Raw genomic sequence first — 23,093 nt, 5'->3', positions numbered from 1 at the left:
TGCCTGTGTCTCTGCCTCTCTCTCTGTGTCTCTCATGAATGAATGAATGAATGAATGAATAAATAAATAAAATCTTTTAAAAATAAAAAAAAACATATTTCCTTTTTAATACATAAACTGGATCATTCTACATATGTCGGGTTTTCCCCCATTTTTAGTTGTGGTGAAATACACATAAAATTCACCATCTTCATGATTTTTTTAAACGTACAGTTCAGTGGTATTAAGCATATTCACATTGTTGTATAACCATCACAACCATCCACCTCCAGAACTCTCATTATTATAAACTGAAACTCCATACCATGAAGTACTAACTCCCCATTTCCTCCTCACCTTAGTCCCTGGCAACCACCATTCCACTCTATCACCCACTCTATCGCCACTCTATATCACCCTCATATAATTGGAATCATACAATATCTGTCCTATGTCTGACTTATTCCATTTAGCATAATATCTTCAAGATTCACCCATGTTTTAGCACGTGACACAATTTCCTTTCTTTTTTATTTATTTAGTCATGAGAGACACAGAGAGAGAGAGAGAGGGAAAGACACAGGCAGAGGGAGAAGCAGGCTCCATGCTTCTCAATGCAGGACTCGATCCCAGGACTCCAGGATCACGCCCTGGGCTGAAGGCAGGCACTCAACCACAGAGCCACCCAGGCATCCTGAATTTCCTTTCTTTTTAAGGCTGAAGACTATTTCACTGTCTATGCTACATTTTGTTTATCCATTCATTGCATCCAGTCTTGAGGAGGGAGTTTTAACAGTACACCATCTGGAGAAACCAAAATTTGCTCCTAATTTTGTTTTCTGAATCTAAGCCATTCACTAATCTTAAGAAAAGAGATCTCATTCTCTCTTATAGCCACATGGTGACTTAACCTTTTAAAAGAGCCTTTCTCAGGGGCACCTGGGTGGCTCAGTCAGTTAGGCATCTGCCTTCAGCTCAGGTCATGATCCCAGGATCCTGGGATCGAGCTCTGCATGGAGCCCCACATAGAGCCCAGTATTGGGACTCCCTGCGCAGTGAGGAGTCTGCTTCTTCCTCTGCCTCTCCTCCCAACTCGTGCTTTCTCTCTCTGTCTCTCAATTAAATAATTAAAATCTTAAAAAAAAAAAAAAAGGAGTCTTCCTTAGGGAACTTTGTCAAAAGTTTTAAAAAGTCTAAGTAAACTATAGTTTATATATATATATATTTTTTTACTGTCTCAAAGAACTCCACTAAATGTGTCTCTTCACGCCTGTGTCTGTGTCTGTCCACGCCTGTGTCTGTCCACGCCTACATTTTCTGTGTGGTCCAGGGCAATTCCCATCTTCTTCAAGGAGCCCTCCCAGACACAGCTCCATGGGCTCCTTCGCTCTGGAGCTTGTCTGGGTGTTTACTGCCTATAGCAGCCAATCTGGCATTTACCTGCTATTTACTTCTTCACGCACCTCACACTCCCAGCAACATGATCATCCCCTAAGTATTACTCATCCTCTGTTGTCTTCTCTAGCCTCGCTGCAGAACTGAGCAAATAACAGCGGGGGGAAAATTCTTATTTAATTGAAATGAAGGTGTTTGCTGCCCCTCCATGAGAATCGGGGCTTCTCAGCCAAGGTCTGAGATCCGAGCCACCTGCAGCATCACTAGGTTGTGTTAAGGGCACATCCCATCCCCCTGCACTTCCCAGACTTGGGGAGGAACCAACCCTAAGCCTTACTGAGGGGTTGAGGGGGCGGTGGCAAAGTTCTCTCCATCAAGCCTTCCCTTATTATTCACTTGTCTCCCTTTCCCAGCTTTCCTGGGCACCTGTGTCCCTGCTCTTACTCATTTCACCTTTTTTTTTTTGTCTCTGTTCTCTGTCATGCACTCCAATCCCTTAGCTTCCTTCCTACCTTCCTTTTCCACGCAGCAAAGGTAGACATGGTTTTTCATGCTTTTTGTCATCTCTGCCCTGGTCAAAGTCTCAGCAGGTTGCAGAGGCTGTTGTAACCATCTCCTAGCTGGCCTCTCTCCCCCACATCCACCCACAGCCACCCATCTCACCCCATCAGGCTCCTGCTCCACACCTCAGATAATGCTCCTCACCTGGCCTGTAGGATTAAATCCAACCCATTTCCATGGAATCCAAGGCCTCTTCAGGCTGGGCCTGCTCACAGTCGGGCATCACCCCCTACTATATCCCTCCCTCCATGTGTTCAACAGTGACAATGTATGGAATGATTCTTCTCCCCTGGCTGGGGTTCTAGGGACATTCTGTGGTCCCAGTACAGTAGTGTGCTAAGTAGATAATACAAAAGGAATGACTGGCACCTGGGTGGCTCCATCAGGCGTCTGCCTTTGGCTCAGGTCATGATCCCAGGGTCCTGGGATCTAGCCCCTCTTTGGGGTCCCTGCTCAGTAAGTCTGCTTCTCCCTCTGCCCCTCCCCACCCCCCACTCATGCTCTCTCTCACTCTCTCTCTTTCTTAAATAAATAAATAAATAAATAAATAAAATCTTTTTAAAAATATAAGAAAAATATATAAAATATATAAGAGGAATGACTGTTTATCCCCCACCTCTACAAAAGTTCTGTTAATTTATGGGTTGCTTGTCTAGATAAGGCATTATGCCAACCTATTGTTCCCCTAGCGGAAGGATTTCTGAGGTCACCGAATACCAGAGGAGAGACATTTTGGTTAGGGCAAAGAATCTTTCTATAACCTCTCAACCAGGTTAGTGATTTGCACCCCCCTCAGGCAGCAGATCTTCCTTGTTTCCTGTTCAGAGGCCTAGCCCTGCTCGGGTCCTCTCAGTGCCAGGCCAAGGCTTCTTATTGGCTACAACTTGGGATCCTTTTCTCAACAGGATTTAGATCCCCCTTCTGGGAACACTGCCTTAGGTTTCCTTGACCAACATCCATCCTGTCCTGATCAATTTGGGACCTCTGTGACCTCACCCTGGTCTTGGGAGAAAATCACATACACTGATCTCATATTTTCAAATGTCATCGAGAAGAGCGACCACACTTTGTCTTCTTCCTTGAATCCAAATGTCCATGGGACACCTGGGTGGCTTAGCCATTGGGCATCTGCCTTCAGCCCAGGGCGTGATCCTGGAGACCTGGGATCGAGTCCTACATCGAGCTCCCTGCATGGAGCCTGCTTCTCCCTCTGCATGTGTCTCTGCCTCTCACACACTCTCTCTGTCTCTCATGAATAAAGAAATAAAATCTAAAAAAAAAAAAAGAAAAAGAAAAAAAATCCAAATGTCCTGACAGTGACCCCTGCCTGCTGGCTTACAGTTGAGTATCTGACTTGTCCCTTTGCAGCTCATCCATCAGGAAGCCTGGTGTCACCTGTTGGACCAGCCATGCCTCTGTCCTTCCTTCTGATCTTCACACCCCTCCCATACCTCGCTTCCTCCTGACTCATCCGCAGCCCAGATCTGGTAGTGTTGGCTGGGACAGCGACAAAGAGGAAGGTGGAGAGACACTGTTGAGTGTCTGGGGAGAGACATGTGATCACCCCTGGGTGTTAGTGCAAGGACAAGCTACACAGTCAGCTTTTATTCTTTCTCATCACACCCCTGATTTAGGAAACATGAAAATGATGTGTGTGTGTGTGTGTGTGTGTGTGTGTTATGCATGCATGTACACACTCGTTTATACATGTTGCCAGAGATAATGTATGAGGGTAAATATGTGAAGGCCTGGAAGGGGATTTATTTTTTCAAGAATTGAGAAGAAAAACCAGAACTGTAACATAAGAAACAAAATGATGGGATCCCTGGGTGGCGCAGCGGTTTGGCGCCTGCCTTTGGCACAGGGCGCGATCCTGGAGACCCGGGATCGAATCCCACATCGGGCTCCCGGTACATGGAGCCTGCTTCTCCCTCTGCCTGTGTCTCTGCCTCTCTCTCTCTGTGTGACTATCATAAATAAATAAAAATTTATAAAAAAAAGAAACAAAATGATGTCAAGATGAGTATGAATATGTGGGACTAGTGACACTTTAGAGGTTCAGGGTTTTCAGAGCGAACTCTACTCTGTCTTGACTGTGTAGCTCAATGGACCCATGTCGTTAACTGAATGGAAAACCATTTATATATTTTTTCCTCTAATATGCATTTTCTATTAAAAAAGTTTTTTTGGGGGGCACCTGAGTAGCTCAAGTCAGTTGAGTACCTGCCTTGGGCTCAGGTCATGGTCTCAGGGTCTGGATCAAGCCCCACTTCAGGCTCTCTGCTCAGTGGGGAGTCTGCTTCTCATTCTCCCTCTGCCCCTCACCCCACTAGTGCTCTCCCTCTCTCTCACTCTCTCTCAAATGAATAAATACAATCTTTTCAAAAGCTTTTTTAAGTGCAAATATGGATGTTAATTAATAATCAATTGGAGAGAACAGTTTGATATGGAAAAACCTAAGTTCAAATTTCCACTCTGAAAATGACCAATTGTGCTATTGTGCTTCAATTCCCCTACCTGTAAAATGGGGATAGCAATTCAGTCATCAAATTGTTATTGTGTACTTCTCTTTACCAAGCACCATTCTGTGGGCTGGGATGATAGTAATGAACCAAGCAGGCAATCTCTCCACTTTCATGGAATTCATATTCTGGTTGGGGAAGACAGACGATAAATAGGTATGTACACTGTTGGGTGATGATAGAGAGTAAAAGGGGGTTGTTATTTTTGAAATGATAGCAACGTATCTCCAATGAACTGATATTTGAGTGCGGACTGAAGGAAATGAGGGAATATCCAAGTGGACATTTGATGAAAGAGCTTTCCAGGCAGACAGAAGATCAAGTGCAAAGGCACTAAGGTGGCGGCCTTCGTTGTTTGGGAAACAGTGGAGGGGTTGGTGAGGCTGAAGAGGAGTAAAGGAGGGGAAGGTGGTAGGAGATGGTGTCAGCGAGTCCTCGTGGGCTTGTTAAAGATGTGGTATTTCCTCTGGCAAGGTGGGGTGTTTGAGCAGAGGAGAGGCAGGCTCTGATTTAGAATGGCTTCTGCTTAGAGAATAGACTGTAGGTGTGAAGGTGAAAGCAGGCAGAGCAAACACCCAGGTGAGAGAAGACAATGGTTTGAATTGAGGTGCTAGTGGAGGAAGAGGTGAGAAATAGTTTGATTCTAAAAACATTTCCAAGGTCGAGACCATAGTATATATGATGGCTTGGGTGTGACATCAAGATTTTGACCCTGGAGGACTTCAAAGAATAGAGTTTTTATTCACTTCGTTAGAGAAGTCGGGAGGAAGAGCTGGTTTTGGAAAAGAAAACCACAAGTTAGGTTCGGGGAACGTTCCGTTTGAGATGCCTATCACATGTTCACGTGCAGGAGAGCAGCAGACAGCTGGGTCTCTATATCTGGGTCTCAAGGGAATGGTCCGACCCAAAGCTACAAACTCGGATGTTGTCAGCACAGGAGGGTGTTTACCACCTCGGAGCTGGACAAGATCATCTGGAGTGTCGGTGGAGCTACGTCCTTCCCAGGTGTGCGGAGGTCAGAAGATACTGAATGGAACATAATTCTGTAAGCTGAGAGCTTACATGGAAAGGACCAAATGCATAAATACAGAAAATAACGTAATTGTAGGGAGTGTCTGCCGGAAGAGTCAGAAGCAATAGAAAGTGTGTGCAAAGAGGACCTTAGAAACCAGTTGATCAACCCCCCTCTCTTACCTCTCTATTACTCTGGAGGAACGTAGGTTAGAGAGGTTAAGAGGCCTGCCCAAGGACACTCAGCTCATCAGCAGCTGAGCTGGTCTTACAACTGAGAAGCCCTAATGGCTGGTGCAGTGCTCTTTCCGAGAGACACACACACACACACACACACACACACACACACACACGACGCACCGGCTCACATTTACTGCCTCAGCTCTCTCTGAATCTGTTAACCAGGGCCAAGCAATTCTTCCAAAACAGAAATCTAATGATATCGCCTGGTGCTTTCATACCTGCTATTTCCTCTGCCTGGAATGCTCTGTGTCCTCCTGCTTCTCTGTCTGGCAAATTCTTGCCCTGTCTCCATTCCCGGCTAGAAGGGCCCTTTGCTGTGGGGACTTCCTTGCCCCGCGAGTGGAGCCGGTCACTGGCCCTCCACTAGCCTGTGGTGCTCCAGCCCTGCGGCAGGCCTTAGATTTGCTGTGATTATATCTGCCTCTCCCGCCTGCCCGTGAGGCTCAGGCTTTCTCCTCGTCCTATGTGACCTCTCTAGTTAGCATAGTGAATGGCACTTAAATGTCTGGAGAGGAAGGAAGGAAGGAAGGAAGGAAGGAAGGAAGGAAGGAAGGAAGGAAGGAAGGAAGGAAGGAAGGAGGAAAGGAAGGTCTTTTCTCTCACATTAGCTCAGGACAATGGCAAAGCTGCCATTTAGTGACACTTCAGTTCCTCTGACCTAAGTGTGCTCTTGGTCCACAAATTGACAATGACTTGTGGGGTGGAGATGTTCTTTTTCCTTTCCTCTCTCCCCAGGCGCAATAAGCAGGTGACTCGGGGACCTGGCAACTATTCAGACAGTAAAAGTGATTGGTGCCTTCTTTTCAAATCTCTCTTTCCTATCAATGTATGTGTGGCTGTTGCTCGTTTGCCTTTTGCTACAAGGCCAGATTTGTGTTTGTGCCCGAGCCATGCACAGGCGTGTATACATACGTACACACACATGTATGTGCCTTCTTGGGAGAAGCTGCAGTAGTAGTTTTTCAGAGGTACCTACATCTCCCAGAAAAATGCCCTCAGATGGGAGGCAGGAGGCAGTGTTGTGCTCAGGTTTGTTATCTTAGAGCAGGAAAATTTGGACTTACTTCTCTTGGCAACTTCATTCAAGATAAGTTTGGAATTTCCAGGTCGAGTGAATTCTAGCACAGCCCCGGTGGTGCAGTGGTTTAGCGCCGCCTGCAGCCCAGGGTGTGATCCTGGAGACCCAGGATCAAGTCCCTCGTCAGGTTCCCTTCATGGAGCCTGCTTCTCCCTCTGCCTCTCCCCCGCCCCCCGCCACTCCCCCCCGCCCCCCCCCGTCTCTCATGAATAAATAAATAAATAAATAGAATATATTTAAAAAAGAGTGAATTCTAAGAACTCCTTTTCACCCCCTTATGTTCACTGCTCTTTAGCATGTTTGTTTTGGATAATTCTGTATTAATTGCTGTATTTGCATTCTACTTAATTAACACTGTTCCGATAAGTAGGGAAGTGCTTCTAATAGAAGTAATTGCTGTACAGGTTATTGCAAAGGTTTTTTTTAAAGATTTTATTTATTTATTCACGAGAGACACAGAGAGGGGCAGAGACACAGGCAGAGGGAGAAGCAGGCTCCATGTAGGGAGCCCGACCTGGGACTCGATCCTGGGTCTCCAGGATCACACCCTGGGCTGAAGGCGGCGCTAAACCGCTGAGCCACCCAGGCTGCCCCCATTGCAAAGTTTTAAGGAAGGTGATAGAAGGTGATGGTGACACCATGGTGATGAGGTCAATGCTCCAGGTTTTGTTCCTAGTAAATGAGTCGGAGATTCTAACTAGGTTGGATTTGCCCAACTCGGGAGATGCCTGATGCATGTGGTGAGCCAGGCCAGTAAAGCAATTGTCCCTTCCTGAGGTTTGGACTTCTGAAGCTCTCTTTTATTGAGAGCTCTTGAGTAATCACTGTTAATCAATACAATACTGTAGGATACAATTAGGGTTAATTAGCCCAGCATCCCAAGAAGCTCTGCTCCTCTGTCTGTGTCTCCTTGGTGTCTCCCCTTCTTGGCCCCTTCTTCCCCTGGAAAGAAAGAGTCTCTGGCCTGTGTCCCCAAGACTGAGGTTTCTTTTCTTCTCTTACTGCACCAAGTCCTCTGTCATTCATTCACTCATTCATAACGTGCAGAGGGAGAGCCAGGAAGTGGCATGAAGTGATGGTGGGAAAAGCAGAAAGATAAGGCAATCAAAATATAGTGGAGAAAGAGGGAGAGTGAGAGAATGTGGTGGAGGATAAAGATGATTTTTATTACCTTTTAAGAGAGAGCTGCTGCCAGAGAACCCTCAGAAGGCATTTTGTCTACTTTCCCACCCAACAGACAAATGGAAAACTCTCAGGCTCATCCTTTTTCCCTGCAATATATGAACTATTTTCCTGTTTTTGTATTAATTAAAGTAACGTGTGTCTCTATATTGCACACATTTATATTTTTGCGATGACAAAAGCAATCTCAGGATCTGTAGGGACTGAGAATGGAGAGGTGGGGGTGGGGGAAGCAGCTCTCACAGCAGTGGAAGTGGAAGTGTCTCAGACAGAGGATCAGGAGCCCGGCCCTCACCCCAGCCTGGAGCTCTGGGAGAAGGTTTTTCCTTCTCTAGATCTCATTGTCCTTACCTATAAGATAATAGGTCTGGATCCAATGCACTGTGTTACCTCTTTCTGTTTGATTTCTACCCCTAATTAAATGGATGGGCTATCAGACTGGTATGATAGCCCCCCCCCCCCCCCCACACGTTTCCTTCCTTTTTTCCTCTTCTCTGCATCCCTGTCGTCTCGTCCAGAGTGTGTCTTTCCTTTGCAAGTTCCTCCCCATTCTGCACTTTATGAGGTCTGGCATTTCTGTTGCCCTAGAAAGTCTTTATTTCTGAGATTGTGCACTGCTTCCCTTTTTACTGCATCCCATAAACTCCCTTCTTAGGATGCTTCTTTCCTTCCCAACATCCTGGCCAAAACTGCTTCTCACCTCAGTTCAGGGGTGCGTGTGTGTGGGTCTGTCTGTGTATGTAGGGAAGTGCCTCTGGGGCTCAAACCGTCTCCATTCCTCTGCTTTATCTGGGATTTCCTTTATGCAGAATTATGTTATATAAAATGATTCATTCTAATTCTTCCATTTTTGGCATACTCTGGAAAGTCTTTTAAATGCTCTCCTTCTTCCGACGCATCCATTTTTATTTCGCAGTTCTCTCTGGTTACCTCTCAAAATCACACTCCTTGAGGTTTGATTTCTCAAGTCTTTTGTCTTTATCCTTCATTCTTCCGTTTTCTTTTCTTAGGTCACCTTTTTTTTTTTTTTTTTTTCCTTTTAAAAATACCTTTTTCTGTTCAGCAGAGGGCTCCCTTCCCATCCCTCGTGCAGCCCGGGCAGCTCGATTCGAAGCCCCCCTCGCTCCCCCCCGGGCCCTTCTCTCCCTCCCGCTGTCCAGCCAGCAGAGACGCCTGGTACCTAAACTTGCAAACCATCACATCAGCCTGGATCGCTGTGATCCCGATGAACCTTCGCTCGCAGCGGCGAGCCCTCCTCGGGCCTCCGGGGGTCACTCACCTCCTGGACGCCCTCCCAGTGGTCCCCGGGGTTATTTTACTCCCTGCAGCCCCTGCTGCTCCTCAAATCCTGCTGTAGGGTGGGGGGGTTGCCGACCCTCGTTTACAGTCGAAGAAACTGAGGCTCGGAGGGGTTCACTCAAGGTCAGGCAGCTTGTAAAGTGAACCCTGATGCAGCCGGTGCCGGCCTCCCAGTGCAGCCCAGCAGCCTCCCCTCACTCCCTTGGAGTGCAGTTTGTTCCAGATTCCCCCCGTTTTGTACGAGAGTCCCCCCCACCTCCCACCTCCCACCCCCCTCACCTCCCACCTCCCACCCCCCACCTTTGCATCTCCAGCCCGGAAGACCATCTCCAGCTAATAGGGCTGGGGGATTCGGAAGGCGGGTGTGGGTGGGGGAGGGAGGCTGCGCTGAGGCCCCCGGAGGGAGGCAGGCGAGAGACGGGGTGGGGGGTGGGGGTCGCCGAGGACAATAAGGCCGGATGTGGCCACCGGCAGCAAGCGCTCCGGGCGCCCTGGGTCTCGCGGGCCCGGGGTCCGCCCGCCCGGAGACTCGCACTGGGCAGGCGGGGCCCGGGGCGCGCAGATGCTCGGCGCCCCCTCGCGCCCCGCCGTGCGCCTCGGGGCCCGGGGCTGGCGGGGGAGGCGCGGCCGCCGCAGGTCCTCTCCAGCCCCCTCCTCCTTTCGCTCCCGCTCCCTCCTCCTCCTCCTCGCTGCCGGCTCCCAACTCCTCCCCCACCGCCCCTCCCTCGCTCCGCGGGCGCGCTCGGGCTGCTCCTCCCCGCTCTCACCCGCGCTCGGGGTCGGGAGCTAGTTGGAGCGCGGGGACCGCCGCCCGAGCCCAGCTCCGCGGAGCCGCGCGGAGGCGGGAGGAGCCCGAGCGCGGCGGGCGCGGGCCGGGGCCCCACTGCACCCGGAGCCCGCAGCCCGGGGCCGCCCTGCGCGGCCGCCCCGCTCCCGGCTCGCCTCCGCGGCTTGGCGCCGCCGGGACCGGGAGCCACGGAGAGCCGGGCACCTGCGCCCGCAGCCCCGGAGGTGAGTCCCGGGAGCCGCGGGCGTTTCCCCTGCGCGGGCTGGGGCTGCGAGTTGCAAACTTGCAGCAAGTCGGTGGGCAGCGGGGCAGGGGCCCCGGGGCGCCCGCAAGTTGGAAGCAGGTGGAGGAGGCTGCGGGCGGGAGCGGGGGGGGGGGGGGCCCTGCGCCTCCTCCCGGTCCTCGCCCTCCGCGGGGCCCTCTCCTGGGCCGGGGCGTCGGGGCTGCAGCGCCGATGGGGACCCGCGCGGAGATGAGCTCCGGGAGGGCCGCCGAGAGCCCGGGCGGCGCGGCGCGTGGGAGCGCGTGGGGGGCCCCCTCCCCGGATCCCACCCAGACCCCGCGGAGCCCAAACTCTGCCCCGCCGGGGAGCCCCAGACGCCGCGCTCCCCCCCCCCCCGCGGGAGGAGGGGAGGGAGCAGGGGAGGAGGGGAGGGGAGAGCAGGGGAGAGCAGGGGAGAGGAGGGTCCCGCGCTCCCGCCCGGGCCGGAGCGGAGGGGTGCGGCGGCGGGAGACTGGGGATGGGGGGCGCGGAGGGCGATTCCCTGATTTATTTTTCTCATGGTAATTTGTCTTTGTGGTTGGGGCTGCGCATTCACTTTCCGCTCACGTCGTGCGGGAGCTCCGGCGCGGAGGGAGGGCGCAGGGGGCGCGGCGCTCGGGCCCGGGCAGGGATGGAGGCAGCGGAGGGGATGCGGGCCCCGCGCGGGGCGGGAGCCGGGGGGCAGGGCGCGGGGCGCGGGGGCGAGGCGGCCAGCGGAGGGGGACGGAGCCCGCGCCCCCGGCGGCCGCAAACTTTGAGCAGCGAGGAGGAGCCACCTGAAGCGCCGTTCTGGCCTCGTCCCCATCCCCCGTGCCCGGGGTCGGGAGGCTGCAGGCGCACGGGAGCCGCGGGCCCTGCGACCCTCGCCGGGCGCCCCGCGGAGGGGGCGCGGTGGGGGCGGGGGCGGGGGCGGCCCACCCTGGGGTGCGCTCCTCCCCGGCGCTGCGCCTGAGCCCGCGCAACCGGGGCCCGAGCCGGGGAGCCCGCGCGGTCCCACCTGCTCCGCCTCCAGCCCTCGCCGCCTCCTTCAGGCCCCAGCAGTTCCAGCTGCTTCCACCTTTCCCGGGCGCCCCGCTCCCCACCCTCCGCAGCCTCCCACTGGGGCCTCCTCCGCCTCTCTCCCGCGCCCTCCGGGCCCGCCTCTCCGCCCCCCCCCACCCCCACTTGGCATCTTTTAGCCTATTCTTGCCCATTCTTTCCCCCTCCCTCACCTCCCGCTCTCCCCATTTCTTGTTGACCTTTAAAAGTGACCTCTCACCTTTTCTGAGCCTGGATGGGCGACCCTGGGGACGGCCCGGGGTGGTGGTGGTGGTTGGGGAGGATCTGGAGCCTGAGACCTGGACCTCCCAACAAAGAGAACGGGGTGGACGGATTAAGGAGCAGCTTGGAAAAGCCGCCCCTATCCTGTCGGAAAGGTAGACCCCCCAAGAGGAGGAAGGGGGAGGAAATATGAAAGAGATAGGGAGTTTGCCACTTGGTCACCCAGAAGACACAATTGCCTGGGGGAGACGCGCTCAGCGGGAAGGGCTGCCTCTGGCTGCCAGGTTGGGGGGGGTGGGGGGGGGGAGCACCTCGCGGTATCCACAACTACCAGCACCAGTGTGGGAGGCGGTGGCCAATCTTCCATCTCCTTTCCGGTTCTAGGGAGTAAGTGCCAGAGCCTTTCTCCTCCAGAGCTAACAGCAGTTCGTGATGTCATCACCTGAACATCAAACACTTTTTAAGTACCTACTGTGTGCCAGGCGCCAGGCCAGGTGCCCATAGATACAAAGAGGTGCGGGGCTGAGCTCATGCCCAGAGAACTGGCTAAATTCATCAGTTTCGGGGATCCCTGGGTGGCTCCGGGGTTGGGCACCTGCCTTCGGCTCAGGGCGTGATCCTGGAGACCCTGGATGAATCCCATGCAGGGCTCCCTGCATGGAGCCTGCTTCTCCCTCTGCCTGTGTCTCTGCCTCTCTCTCTCTCTGTGTCTCTCATGAATAAATCAATAAAATCTTTAAAGATAAATAAGCAAACAAACAAATAAATAAATTCATCAGTTTGATCCAAAGAAGACATTTGTGCGTCTGTCTGGGGAGGGAGATAGTGAATGGAGAGGTTCATGGGCAGTACCACACATCGAGGACTTGGTGCCAAATGGCCACCCAGGGCTTAGGAGAGGACTATTTGAAGAAAGCCTCTATACTCTGGGACAGAGAGCTGGGCTTGTTGACTCTGCCCCCCTCCCCACCAGCTGCTGGAATAGAAGGGAAGGCCAGAAAGGGGTTCCCTTTCCACTTCTAGAGCCAAACCAGGAAGGCAGAGAAGCTGAGAGAGGTCCAGCCTGGCTCTGTGGACTGACCTACACTTTGGGGCTGATGGAATCATAGAAGCTTTTCTTTTCTTTCTTTTCCCCTTTTTTTTTTTTTTTTTCCATAGAAGCTTCCTATCCTTGGTCTACCCTTCTTGGCTTATTTGAAAGCCCCTCTGTTCTTTACTTCTTATTGAGGCTCAAACCTGGAAGAGGGCTTGGGGATTGTCCATGTCACAAACTCTGATGCCTACAGAGGGCAGGCAGGTGACCATGGCTGTCCAACCAATGGCTGGACAACTGGATAGTCATAGCAAAGTGGTCCAAATAAAATGGTCTAAACAAAAATGTGCTGCCCTTGAGCAGTCTCATGCCCTGTAATTCTAGATCAACAAATTAAGATGAAGCATTATGTCTTTGTGTGTATGTGTTATCATGTCTTCCAGTACTTTGGGGGTTGGTGGACACCACACAGCCTGATCCTACCTCTAATCTGCTGGCCTCCAAGCCCACCCTCATCCTCAGGGCCCATGAGGATTCTTCTATGACAACTTCTCTAGATGATGGGTTTCTTGAGGTCAGGGAGTCATCCGTCTTACATAAATCTGAGCACTTCACATCCACTGATGCAAGACTCCAGATGCACAGCCAGGACTGGGGCTCAGGTCTCTTCTCCCTCCCCAGATCCCCAGAAACCCAGTGAGTGTAAGCCACCTTTGTTCTTTACACAAAAGGAAGAAAATCCAACCGTGACTTTTTGCTTCTCCTAATGTAGTAGAACCTTATTCAGAGGTAGATAAGAAAAGTCTAGCAGCTCACATTTGATGTTCAGGGATCCCAAGGAATATCCAGAAAGTCCTGAGCCCTGGGTGTGGGTCTAAAAAGGGGAAGAGGAGCCCCGGCAAGGGAGGAGGGATGGCAGACATTTATAGAGGATTAGCCTGGCAGGGCTGAAGATCAGTAGGTGGAGTGTGCACACTTGGGAGGAAGATGCTGTTGTGTCCAATTATTTTGAACATTAATCATGACACTCTTGTTCTTAATCTTGGTAACCCTCCTGTATCCCACAGGGAAATTCAATGAGGTAGCAACTCAGATCTCAACCATATAATCAACCTGTTCACTACTTTCATTGAGGACTGAGGTGTAGAATGGACACAGAGGGCAAAGGACAGTTCTCTGAGTAGAAATGCATTCTACTATGGAAGCCTTAAGTGATGCCGGCCTGAGCCCCATGCCTCCAGCAGCCAGATGTTCCCTAAGATCCTCAAGTGTTGGCTTTGTTATTTCCTAGGTGCAAGGTAGAGGAGACCAACAGTGGGGGCAAATTCACATGTTCGCCATTCACTGAGCATCTACCTAATACCAGGCGTTGTGCTAGAAGTTATGGATATGATGGTGAACAAGATCTATCTCTGGCCTGAATGGAGGTGAATTGGTATGACTAGGAGGACACAATTACTCGCATCGCCTCGACTTCTATGATGGAATTTACTGTGAGGTGGTTTTTAGGTTTTATTTTTTACCCCTGTGGTTTGTCTTGGTGATCTGACCGCTAATGTAGAGTTGTCCAAAGGACTTGGAGTCCAGGGTTGTGGGAAGGGCTGAGAGGGCTAGGATCGCATCACCTCAGGTCTTCCCTCAGTTCCTCAGATTTCTCACTCATCAAGTGGGGCTGAACACCTACCTTGTTCCTGTGGTGTGCACAGGAGCAAAGCCAGGCACCCGAGGATCTGGGGATGAGAACTGTTGGGAGTGTTGGTTATTTATTCTTCAGAGTCTGAATGACCCTTTGCCTCATCCAGTCACCTACATCATTAACCTGTCTTCATTGATTGGTGACTTTGTGTGTGTGTGTGTGTGTGTGTATGTGTGTGTGTTGGAAATCGTTACCTGCAATGAATGACTTTCCTTCACATTCAGATCTTTGCATTGGAGTTTAGGCACCAGTAAGTTGGTCTTAAATCCATGACAAAGCTTAACTAACTTGGTCTTAAATATATGAAAAGAAGCCAAAGCAAGTGGCTTGACTGATGGAGTCATTGAATTGCCGAATGGAGCCCTGGCTTTTACAGCTTGTGTGGGCAACACCTGGATTTCACAGTGCTTTACTGTTGTGAACCTCCCTCTCGCTGACGTTCGATTTGATAACGTGGGCCTTAGCTATAGAGATGGCCCAACGATGGGCAATCTGGAAGGGGATCTTTGCGTATGCCATTCTCTGTCTCAGATGGAGGATTCTCCTCCCAAGACTTTTTTTCTGAAAAAAAAAAAAAAATTTTTTTCCCCCTATAACTGGCTTGAATGCTAGAAAGTAGCAGGGAAAAATTCCAGCTGGGAGCAGAGTTCTTAAAAGGAAGCCGGGTGCTGAATGTTCCATGGCTCTGCGATGTCACTGTTCCTCCCGTCTGCTGTAGTGTTTTGCTTTAGTGAGCATGAGAGATGAAAACCGAACCTTGCAGAATGCACTCTTTAATCCTGACATTAGTCAGGGTCTTACCGATGAGAAATTACTACACATGGTAGCTTCAAAATGGAAGAAAGAAGAAGGTGGTTTCCTGTCTCATTTGCTGCTGGGCACAGTGGGGAAAGCAGGAGGGGGGGAACCCCAGGGACGGAGAACAGGCTTGGGAGGGTTTGACCTTGAGCCCACTTCCCAACAGTTGGGCTGTTGATCCGCCTCTACTCTGACTGGACACAAGAGGATAAGGATTCTGCTGGGCTGTCCCTGAGCAAATGAAAGCTCTAAAGGCAACGCTGTGCGTGCTGAGTTGTGCCATGACACTGCCCTCATTGATCTGCGTTTAATAAGGATGACTTAATCAGACTTGCACCTGGAACTCGTTTGAATTTGAAGCCTTGTCGATATTATCAGAATATCTTTGCATTTGAACCAAGAATGTCTCTGGCTGGCCTCTTCTCTGATAGGAAGGGTGGGTTCTGGAGGATGGCTGGTGACCATCTGCTCTTGTCAGTCCCCTGAGGATCAAATTGGAGAAGATAGGTTTAAGTTCCCAAAGGAGGAGTCTGGGTTAGAACTGAGGGAGTCTGCCCCCCCTTGAGCACTCCTGCCAGACCTAGAGTCCCCATCTGTGAAAACGAGGTGGTGAGATGAACCCTGAGACTTTGTGGCCCTCGAGGTCAGCAGCCTTGAGTGGAGACTGTAGTCACTTCTCGATTTTCCAGGAAGATCTCTTTTTTGTGGATCACTTGTGGAGAATGTTTAGTCTAAGACCAGCTTCCGGTTCCTCCTTGCCCCCGACTGCCAGTATGTTCACAGAGTGCATTCTCCTATTAGCCTCTGCCTGAGGCCAACGTCATTTGGAAGGTAAATCTGCTCCATATTAGGTATACGTGTGTGTGTGTAAATATACTCATACACGTCCATGTGTAAACATAGGTGCAAGGCATTGCAAAGCTGCGTTATGGTTTGATCGTCTGGCATTTTGGACTATGTGCAGCTCCGTTCATCTGCCTAGAGAGACAGTTTCTGGGAAATGGCTGGTGGGGTAGCAATTTGGATCTATCCCTACTGCCAACCCTACTGCTCCACCTGAGCCAAAGCTCCCTCCATACTGCCCTAGTCCCCTAGTCGTTGTCCTGAAGGGCCCCCAGGAGCTCCCCTTCAAGGAGTACAAAGGAGCTGCTGCAGTTGGCTCTTAATTATTCAGGGATGGATGGATCCAGTGTGTAAAGCAGCCGACCCAAGCCTGTTCTTTCCCTTCTTTTGGTGCCTGGGGTAACTCTATACCTGTCGTGAGAAGCTGGGGGAGATCTTATCATTTAATACAAACTTTTGTTTCTAGCAGCTGGTTCTCTCTGCTCCTCTTCCCTCAAGGCGCCTGGGGGAAGCCAGGAGCCCTGTGAGAGGCCTTATCCACCTTAACCAGGGTGTGTTTCTGCCCAAAAGCAGGACAGAAGAGGAAAATACCACTAGACTAACTCCAGCTTCTGTGGCGTCAGGTCCCTATAGGTTTCCTGGGATCCTGGTTTTCTTCCCACCTCCCATTTGTAGAGCCACCCGTACTTGCAGTTTATGGAGTCAGCTGGTCACCCTGGGCCCTATCAGGAGTCTCAGGGGAGAGCAGTATCCTTATGGCACAAACTCCCAAACAGCCCAGCTCCCAAGAAGCACTTCTGTGAACGCCGATCAAGGCCGAGGGGCATTTCCCTGCATAGACCAGGTACCTTAGGGCCACCTGCTCCCTTTAAGTATCTCTCTAGCTTGCAGAGCAAGCCTCTCTTGACATACGGGGCCCAGTCTGGAAAGCTAGGCTCCAGTGGGCTCTGGTATTCGGGTAATAGAAGCCTGGCCCAGTTCGATGCTAATTCACTGATTTCTGTTAGAATCACCTAGAGAGCATTGAAAAAAAAAAAAAAGAAAGAAAGAAAGAAATAGAGATGACCAGCTCCAACCTAGACCTTAATTAAGTCGGGGTCCTTGAGGGTGGAGCCTGAGCAATTGATATTTTTTTGAGCTTTCTAATATGCAGCCATGGTTGAGAGCCACTGACCTAAATCTTCTTGCCTAGGCTCCCGCTGGCCTTACGCCAATGGCATGCAGAATCTCGTTGCCCTCAGCCCTTCAAAACAGCCAGGTCCTTTCTAGTAGCTACCAGCTACAGCTCCTGGCATTCAGATCATAGCTACTGTTTCTGTTCCTGTGTTCTGAATTTAATGACTTTCTATTATAAGCTGATTGTGGGAGCACCCTTCTAGTGTAACATCATCCTGGTCATTTCTTCTTAAAACCCATTTATAAAAGTAATGCATATTCATTCAACACTGTTGCTTATTTCCTTCTAGATATATATGTAACAAAATTGTGATTGTGCTGAGGTGCTTTGTAACCAGCCCCTTTCATTTAATAACACATTATGATAATTTTCCCATATCTGTCTGAGGTATTCTCAAATGGGCTTTCTGAAGGCCGCCAGTATTCCATCATGTGGATGTGCCATAATTTATGTAATGAATCCTCTGTGGGTTGGACATCTAGGTTGTAAACCATTTTTTACTATTATAAATAATGCTGCAGTGAACATCCTTGTATATAAATCTTTGTGCCTATTGATGATTATTTCCTCAGAATAGATTTCCAGAAGGGGAGTATTTATGCTTCTTTTTAACATGGACCATCTAGACGATTTTTGACTGACTTCCTATCACAATAAACATTTTTCTTATTCAGAGCTGAAAAAGCAAACTGTTTTCACTGGACTCCTATGAGGCTTCAAGCTGGCTGCTTCACCCCACTTGACCCAAAAGTCAAAAGCTTCACCCTGACTGGGTGCCGCAGCTCCCCCTCCAGGTGTCCCACAAATTACTGCTTACCCCCTCCGGGGGAGCTCCAAGTCTCTCCTGCCCCTAACTCCCAGCATCTTCAGTTTCTTCTTTCACCTGGTTGGCTTTTTCCTCTTCACATCTCCAGCCCAGGAAGTATGGGCAAGCATTCAGTGCCTTCAAGCTATTGTTCCATTGTGGCAGCTATTATTTATTGAGCTGTTACTATGCCCCAGACAGTCTTTTAAACTTTGGATACCCATTCTCTCTTTTAATACTCAACGGGCCTTATGTGCATTTATTCTACACAAAGAGCCTGAAACCTTGAGGGACAAACCATTTGCCCAAGGTCACCCAGTTAAAACGTAGTAGAGCTGTTTTTTTTTTTTTTTTTTGAGCTGGGGTTTAAAGCCACGCTGTCTGACTTCAGAGCCTATCCTCTTAACTACAAATACTTTGCATACTTTGGGTGTATGTATACGTATGTATATTTTGTCCTATCTGTGGCTTGCGGTATCACCGTGTTGTTCACAAAAGCCCTGTCAGCATCCCATGGACATAGACTGTGCCTTTCTCCAACAGAAGAGCAGTTCTCTCATACGAGTGGCTTTAGCCTTTTCACTTCCTTGATTCTGGGCTCACCCCTTCCTCCAGGGACCCCGTGCCAGAAAACATTTCTTGCTTCCTCACTGACCAGCTGCCAGGATCCCAGCATGCCTTGCAGCCTAGCGGGTCCCAGTTTGACATATCCCTATTGCAGCTTCTCCACCCAGTCAGAGCAATTTGGATGCTACTTGCCCAGTATGGCTTATAAAGCTGTCAGGGAGGCATGCTATAGTAATGATGGGGGGATAGGCAGTCTGACTTCTGTTGGACGTCAAATACAGTTTAAAGTGGAGGCCTGGATACATTTTTTGTGTACTTGCCTCTTGAACATTGCCATTGCCCAAAAGAGAGAGGAATAGCAACCAAAACTATCCTTCTGATTTGATTCTGACCATGACCAAGAGCTAGGTGATGATGTGACGGTGCTCGGATGAAAGACACCGCAGCAGCGTGGTGTTAATAACAGCCGAGGAAAGAGATGACATGGCCACAGACCTTCCCTAGGATGGAAGAAGTCTGATTTTAGGAAGCCTCAGCTTACGATTAAGGATTCCAAAAGGGAAGATGGTTTATGGCAGGTGAGATTCTGAAAAATGAAGCCTCAGAGTTTTATCTATGAGTTGGATGAAACTAGAGTAAGCAAGCTTATCAAATTTGTTGATGACAAGACTGTGATGGGCAGCTCCTATAAAAGACAGAATAAATATTCAAAATGATCTCAACAGACTGGAATGCTGGGTTTAAACCAACAAGATGAAATTTAACAGGGGCAGATGGAAAGTCACATTTAGATTGCACAAATTAATTACTCAAGTTCATGAGGGGGGTGGAGGGTGCGAGCAGACTTGATTTGGCTGAGGATCCGGAGGAAAAAATCTGAGGGGTTTAATTGTGCACAGGCTTTATAGGAACCAGCAGAGTAGACGGGCTTGCTCCAAACAGCACCGTCTTCAACGGTACTAAGAGAAGTGCAGGGACCAGATTGGGGTCATTGTGTCCTCATCTCTGGACATGGATTTTAGAGGGGACCCTGACCGACTGTAGTGTGCTCCATGGAGGGCAGCGAGCCACAGGAGGGGTTTGAGAAACCCAGCCACAAAAGATCTGGTGAAGGGAACTCTTCCACTTAGCAAGAAAACCCTGAGGGTCATGATGGTTGACTGCCAAAGAGGCAGCACTTCGATAGGAGAGAACACAGCTCATCCATTTGGGAGAACCAGAAGACTCCAGAGTAGCGAGTACAGGAAGCTGGATTTTTTCAGAATGAGCATCTTCCCAACCAGATGGGTTGTGGTGAAGCAGCACCAGCTGTCAATCTTGCTGCCCAGGACCCTGCTCAGGGACTCCCGTACTGGAGGTGGATGATCGGCCCGGTGAATCTCTATCTCTGTGTGGCTCGGAGTCCGGAGGACACCTGCTGCCTTTCCTGACTGCTCTGGAGCCGTTGTCCTCAAAATGACGTCCCCGACCAGCGGTACCAGCACCACCTGGAACCTGTTAGGAGCGCAAGTGTTCTTGGGTTGAACCCCAGACCTCCTGACTCAGTGATTCTCAGGCTGGCGCCCAGCAACCTGCCCTTTAACAAGCCCTCCAGGCCATTATGTGCGCTGAGGTCTGAGACACTACCCTAGAACCCCCCCCGCCCCGACCCCAGGCCATTTTTTTCTGTTGCTGGGTGCTCGTGGCACTTCGACAACCCATAACACTTTACTGGGGAAATAGTGTGGAAACTTGGAAGGCATGTGGGGTTCGGGATGAGACAGCCCTGAGTTCAAACCCAACCCGACTGTTCCTGGGGGTTCTGTGAGCTCCATTCTCTCTCTGAGCCTTCTTTTTTTTTACTGGAAAATGAGGGAGGACTAGTTTAAGGGAGGATTAAATGACGTAGCATAACCCTTGTAGCTAGATGCTCACTATGAGTATCACGTCATACTGGGAAGGGTTTTATTGGCATAGGAGTTGGTCAGAGGGAGGCCAGGGTGCGGCCTCTATCCCCTACACCCACCAGGAGGGCACTCCTTCAGGGTTGGAGTTGGTTACCTCTGGGGCTGCCACCTTCATCCCTCCGTGGACAATGGAGAGCCACGGCCACTTTCCTTCCACCCCTATTCAGGACTGCGTCCTTGTGAGCACGAGCAGGTTCATCCTTCCAGTGGACGGGGTCTTGCCAAGCCTGATCTCTTGAGGTGTATGAGTCTAGCGTGCAGTTTGACCCACCGAGGCCATCGATGAGAGGTCTTGGGCCCGAACAGCCCTCAGCAGCCTCTAACTTTACATGGGTAAGGAGCCTGAGTTCCTGGTGTCAGCCAGGCTGGGGAATGAGTGGGCCCTTCTCGGAGCTGGAAGGTGCCAGGGTCACCTCTAGGAGTCCCTACGGGGCGGTCAGCCGGTGGCATCTTCAGTTCTTCAGAGACACAGAGCTCGTTGCCCAGCAGGTGCCCATTCAGTTTTGGGTCGACAATGTCTAATAGAAAGCTCTTCTATTTCTCTGAGGTCTGTGTCTCTCCCCGAGGGCTCCATCTCTTCCCACGTGGCTGTTCCAGGCAAACGCAGTCCCTTCCACGCCACAGCTTTTCAAGCATTGGGGACCAATTGCCTTCACGTCTCCCCCGCTTGCATTAGTGCTCCTCTGACTTGTCTCTTCCTCCCTGGGCACAGAACTCTGAGCATCCTCCCGCTTGTCTTAACTTGTGGTCACAAGGACCAAATCTGGCCTTCCAGGTGAGGCCCGGCCAGCCACCCTCATCAGTGCAGGCACCACAGCTTCTGTTAACGCAGCCTCAGTTCTGCGCTGGCTATTTTTGGCAGCCACGTGGCCCTGCTGACTTTTACTGAGCTTGCAGACAACCATTCCCCTCAGGTCTCTTTATTATAACTCGGAACTCAGCCCCATCTTCCAATTTTGTCTTTGTGTTGCGTTAGTTTGCTAGCGCTGCCGGAACAAAGTACCTCAAACTGGGGAGGCTTCACAAACAGAAGTCTGTTGTCTCGTGGGCAATAGAGGCCAGAAGCCTGAGATCAAGCCCTTGGCGGAGTCGGTTCCTTCTGAGGCCTGCGAGGGAGAGCTTTCCCCTAGCTTCTGGTGGTTTCCCGACAATCCTTGCCCTGCCTTGGTTTATAGAAACATCCCCCTAGTCTCTGCCTTTATCTTTGCATGGGGCTCTCCTTGTGCACCTGTCTCCAAATATCCCCCTTTGTCAGGACACCAGTCGTGTTGGATTAGGGGCCCACCCTCCTCAAGTATGACCTCATCTTCACTCATTACATCTGCAACAACCGCTTTCCAAATTAGACCACATTCGGAGGTACTGGGGACTGAAACCTGAACGTGTGGGTTTTAGAGGGACACAGTTCAGCCCAGAGCAGCGCTGTGGCCTTTTTGTTCTTATGTTTGGGACTCTACCTTTTTCCCTAATTCATTTCATCTTGTCTACGTTCAGTCCATCCCTCTAGCCCACTAAAATATTTCAGATTCTAAAAATAAAATAAGATAAATAAAATAAAATAAAATAAAATAAAATAAAATAAAATATTTTAGATTCTGGGGGGTGCCTGGCTGGCTTTGTTGGCGGAGCACACGACTCTTGATCTTGAGGCCGTGAGTTTGAGCCCCCAGTTGGGTGTAGAGATGGCTTAAAAATAAAATCTTAGGGATGCCTGGGTGGCTCAGCGGTTGAGCATCTGCCTTCAGCTCGGAGTGTGATCCGGGATCCAGGATCAAGTCCCACATCAGGCTCCCCTTGAGAAGCCTGCTTCTCCCTCTGCCTGTGTCTCTGCATCTCTCTCTGTGTGTCTCTCATGAATAAATAAATAAATCTTTAAAAAAATTAAATAATATTTAAAAACAGGTATTTCAGGGGCATCTGGGTGGCTCAGTCAGTTAGGCGTCTGCCTTTGGCTTGGGTCATGATCACAGGGTCCTGGGATTGAGCCCTGCATTGAGCTCCCTGGGGAGCTCAGTGGGGAGTCTACTCCCTCTCCCTCTGCTTCTTCCCTTGCTTGTGCTCTCTTCTCTCTCTCTCTCTCTCTCTCAAATAAATAAATATTTTTTTTAAGAAAAGGAAACAAATGTTTCCGATTCTGTCTCTGACATCCAATATATCTGCTAATAGCTCCCACCTTCAAATGCTTCCCAACTATTGGTCCAAGGAACTGATAAGATCTTGAATGCAGTGGGATGATTCAGAGCCCTACATGCACCTGGATGCTTCCATCTACAGGGACTTGATCCATTGGCAAGCACCCTTGGATATGATTGCTCAGCCAGCTCCATGCCCTACTAATTTTCCCACCTTTTAGCTTCCTTTCTCTAGCTTATATGCAACGATTTCATGAAGAGATTGTCAAATGGTTTCGAGATCAGCTATGGCAGCAAACCCCATTTCCCTCACCTACCAGCCTGGTGACCCCGTCAGCAGAGAAGATGGGCTTTGCCTGACAGGACTTTATTGCTGAACACACACTGCCTGCCCGTGATCTCAGCCGCCTTTCCCAAGTGCCCACCACCCCTCGTTTACAGTCTTTTCAGGAATTTTTCCCGGGCAGCAGAGTGAGTTTCCTTCTGTGTGGTTTGCAAAAACCACCCCAGACCCGTT

The 23,093-nt window shown here is 50.4% G+C and overlaps 1 protein-coding gene across 1 annotated transcript in view; it reads left to right on the top strand.

The window, feature by feature from the left end:
- The first annotated feature begins 10,188 nt into the window (after window positions 1-10,188).
- Window positions 10,189-23,093, top strand: part of SEMA5B (semaphorin 5B) — a 119,054-nt gene continuing 106,149 nt past the window's right edge. Inside the window, 1 exon segment of the mRNA XM_038583039.1 lies at window positions 10,189-10,281. The gene's annotated coding sequence lies outside the window, so the exon portion shown is untranslated.

Source organism: Canis lupus, chromosome 33 (assembly GCF_011100685.1).
Source record: "Canis lupus familiaris isolate Mischka breed German Shepherd chromosome 33, alternate assembly UU_Cfam_GSD_1.0, whole genome shotgun sequence".
In the NCBI taxonomy this organism is placed as follows: Eukaryota; Metazoa; Chordata; class Mammalia; order Carnivora; family Canidae; genus Canis; species Canis lupus.
The sequence above is the reverse complement of the archived record's forward strand: the minus strand, read 5'-3'. Positions and strand labels throughout refer to the sequence as shown.